The sequence below is a fragment of the Pinus tabuliformis genome, chromosome Q (assembly GCF_031772625.1).
Source record: "Pinus tabuliformis cultivar Carrire ecotype Pingquan chromosome Q, CPIR1, whole genome shotgun sequence".
Lineage (NCBI taxonomy): Eukaryota > Viridiplantae > Streptophyta > Pinopsida > Pinales > Pinaceae > Pinus > Pinus tabuliformis.
Genome location: NC_142296.1, coordinates 1,166,156,740 through 1,166,161,182, shown reverse-complemented (window position 1 = coordinate 1,166,161,182; position 4,443 = coordinate 1,166,156,740). Strand labels below are relative to the sequence as shown.

Here is a 4,443-nt window from a genome sequence, read left to right as displayed (position 1 = left end):
ATAGAATGTAAGTCAACCATTTTTATTTTATTTTTTCTCCTCAACAAATTTACTGGTTGTTGGTTTCTTTAGAATAGAAATTGTTTTGGTTCTTTCTTGACTTGCTGCTTGTTTTGATGGGGAAGGATTGTAGTATAAATTTCAATCGAAACATCATCTCCTGGTTTTGAATCAGTCGGAGTCCATTGAATTCTACAGCAATGGACTCCCAGGGTCCTGACCTGAGCTTGGACTATGGTTTCAAGGGAGTCGACATAGCTATGGCTGCTTACAGTTCGGAGCTTCAATTCCTGGCTAACCCAGTCACTACCCACGTTCACATTGCCGAGCAGCACAACCAGGACATCAGTTCTCTGCCCCTCATATCTGCCAGCAAGACTGAAGAAGCTCTGGATATCTTAAAACTAATGCTGGCATCTTACTTATCAGATCTCTGCCAGGCAATAGATCTCAGAAAACTAGAGCAAATTCTTGTAAAAGCTGTGTTAGGAGTCATTTCAAGTGTTTCGGATGCATGTCATCTCCCTGAATCCATTAAAGAAGAGCTTATTAACGTTGACAGGGGTATTCCGGTGTACACATATTTAGAATCCCCTTGCGACCCTTCCTTCCCACTTGTCTCTGCCCTCAAACAAACATTTATTGACTCCATTCTTGCATTCCACGAGATTCAAATTGTAGAGCAGATACAAGAGTTCGAATCCCACGTCAAGCAACGACTAGAAGAGGAGTTAACAACAACCAGACTGTCATACGAGCAGCTCACTCACATTCCCATGCAGGAAGGCACCTGCCGCAGAACATTAATCCATGGCTCTAAATTCTATGCTCTGTATGAATTTATCCGGGAGGAGCTCAACACCAAAATGATGACTGCGAGGACAGACCAGACGCCCCAGAGGGATGTCCAGAAGGTGTTCGATGCAATTGTGGATGGCCGAATCACTGTACCTCTGCTTCAGTGCCTCAACGGATTCATAGATTGATGACAATTAATTTATGAATGAACACGCCCATACTAAAAGCACCACTTGCATCGTTATTTGCATCTAGTTTGTTCACTCAATTTTCAATTTATTTATATATATATATTAGTAGTTGTGGTTTACGGATATTTTGGTCATCTGGTGACCGCTACGTCTATTAGAAAAATCTAAGCTGATCGACTTTGGAGAGAATCTAGACCTTGAAAAAAATCTAGTCGAGGCTAACGACATGGCCTAACCCCAGAATCTTACTAACCCTATAACCTCCCGCACTAATTTTACTAACTAAACTAACCATTAAGACTCTCCTTTTTCACTGCATTATATACATCTATCTCTATATAGGCACATCGTTCACTGCATTATATACATCCATCTCTATATATATTCACGTAGCCCCTACTTGTCTAAAATTGTTGGTCATCGTTTCTCCATTATATCAATATTATCGTACTCCACAATATCATTATAGTACTATACATTTTTTTTAAGACCATGCTTGGTTTATTCTACTTTTAAGAGTTTGTTTTTATTCCGAAAACCACTAAAAACACGATTCCAAAATTATACTTGTTTTGATGAATAAAGAGTTTAGAAAAGGTAAGTTTTGAAGATTAAGAGTTTAGGAAAGTTGATAGTGTCACTCCCAAAAACAAATGGTTAATATTTTAGGGATGTTGAATTTTTTCTCTTTGCCAATCAAAATCTAAGATAAATTTGATCGGGTAGAGTATATATTTTAATCTCCTAATTCTTTATTACATTATTTTTTTTAATTTAAATGTATTATTATTATGTTGCATGATGATTTATATAATGAAAGTCAAAATTTACATTTTTATGCTATTTTTATTTAGTTTATTTGTGATTTTGGTTAAAGTTTGAAGTATTTTATGGGAGTTTTGTTCATCGATATTATTTCTCTCGTTCTTTTGCACATTATTCATTTAATTTTGATAAGAGTTTGAAGCATTTCACATGATTTTTTTGTCATCCTTATTGTTAGTTCCTGCTTGGGACTAATAGCGATCCATGGATCGTTGACTTACCATTACTTGATACTTTGATCGGTTTTTTTCAGTGTTTTCACATTTTAACCTAAGTTTGATGCTCCCAATTTTATTCAACAAAATTTTACCCAAAGTTTTTGGTTCGGCAAACAATTGAGGTCTTATTGCAGCCTTCACGTTGCCAGATGCAAAAATATTGAGGCAATCTTAATAATATATGCTTACATGGAATAATAATATATGCCTACATAGGATAATAATATCTCTATAAAACAGTCCCGCTAAACCCAATTCAGAATAAATATGAAAATGATTATTTAATTTATTTAAGATTTTGGAGATGAAATGAATTTTCAAGTTGTCACTTATTCTCGCTGAATTTTGTTTGTGAATGATTAAACATATAATTGTACTTATTTATTAAAACTGTTGTATTCTTTTTATATTTTTCTGAAGAAGTCTATTATTCGGTGTTGTATTCTTTGTATACTTTTCTGAAGAAGTCTATTATTCAAAGGTTTTTGGAAGATAAGTATATATTTTTTTAAGAAATATCTAAGCTTTTTAAAGAATGAGTTGTATTATCCAAAGTTTGCAATATAAAATAGTTTGCAATATAATCTTATTCTAAGTTCTTTCTGGGGCCGTTCCACGTTAAGCCAACACCTAATTTAGACATTTGTTCATAGAGATATTTGCATGTTGACCACCTGTCAGAGCCCGTGTTTACCACCCAAGCTTACACAGCATATGGAACCCTGTCAAAGCTTATATCACAAGCAGAAAACCCTGCGAGGAGCCTTTCACCTCTGTGTACTCGTTCCTAACTCTGGTGAGTTCTTTTGATCTACACCGAAGCCATCAACATGACATCCAGCGAGAGACCACCTTCTGGTTACATAGCTTCAACCCCAGAAGATGTGCCAGGGAAGCCACGCACCGTGGGATCCCACCTAATAGATGCAGGTGCCCAGATGCTTCAGAGCTTCACCCCTGTGAAGCAGTTTCAACAGGTATTTGATTTCTTGATCTTTCTTCTTTTAATTTCCTGAAGTGTTATCAGAGAATTTGGTTATGCTTCTTCAAAATTGTTTTCATTATAAAAATGATTACAAGTAATCAGTAACAAAAAAATAAATTTCCCTAATCAAATTGCTAGAATGCTAACCTGCTGCAGTGCTGCCGGAAATTAATGATAAATCACCTCTGTGGAAGCCGCGTGCAGAAGACTGGTACTGATATTCTGATGGTCATTCAACACGCTCTCCTTGAGCTGAAGGTGAGTGGCGTCAATGCATTTTGTATAATTTTCAACTGCTGCGTCCCAATTCAAGCACTCAGTACAAACAGTGTGTATTATGTCAAAAATTATGATAACTGTCTACGATTTACTGTATTTTGCGATCAATTTTTCAAAAGATTAATGTATTCTCCTAAAAGCCAACTAAAATGGGGAATGTGGATTTATTTATTTCTTAAATAAAATTAATATCGTTATAAATGATGCTTAGTTAGATGTTTCTCCGGTTTGTGAGGGCACCAATTCAAGCACTCAGTACAAACAGTGTGTATTATGTCAAAAATTATGATAACTGTCTACGATTACTGTATAAATCAGAACAAATTGCATGTAACAAAATGGGGATATTTCTATCTTGGATATTGATTCAAAAAATATTATTCAAATTCCACGTAACAAAATGGGGATATTTCTATCTTGAATATTGATTCAAAAATATTATTCCAAATTATTAATTCTGGATTAATCTCCAGTAGAAAAGCTCCAATTTCCCATCCCATCAAGTTTAAATAACAGATTAGTCGTTATATTCATAACCCCTATTGAGACACATTACTTAACAGCCTTATTCCACACTCCAATGGACGTTAAGTTTGCCATTATTTTTCATCTTATGCACTGAATAGCGTACATTACTGCATGAGTCATTAGATCTGTGTATATAGAAATAAAATTTGATTAATCTGCAGTTTGATGCATAACGTTTATGCATCTTACTTACTCAAAACTCATGGCATTTTCCTATGTGCTGAAAAGCACGCACTACAGTAATAAGAAACTGATTAATCTTACAAATTAGTGCATAGTGTTTAGCCATCGGTCAAAAGAGATGGCGTTCCTTTTTCCGTACTGAAAGGCATTTTTTTGAGCTCAGGACAGACAAGTGTTAGGTGCCAAAAACAAATCAAAGAAGCCGGACCTACTCAAAAACAAAACTTACAACCACGCAGTGTGAATGAATTGAATTTTTGTAAGGAAAACTGTGCGGATGATGTTGCATTAAACAACTTTTTGAGAAAGGAATCTAATCAGATGAAATTGCGTTCGACACCTTTCCCATTAATGGCCGTTCTTTCTGAACCTTCCTTTTTATTAACTGCACAACGTAGCTAAAGTACTTATTGCACGTCATGCAATATTACGGAAC

At 35.3% G+C, this 4,443-nt stretch overlaps 1 pseudogene; it reads left to right on the top strand.

Moving 5' to 3' along the window:
- The first annotated feature begins 200 nt into the window (after positions 1 to 200).
- LOC149223818 (phenylalanine aminomutase (L-beta-phenylalanine forming) pseudogene) lies at positions 201 to 986 on the top strand (annotated as a pseudogene).
- The last annotated feature ends 3,457 nt before the right edge of the window (positions 987 to 4,443 follow it).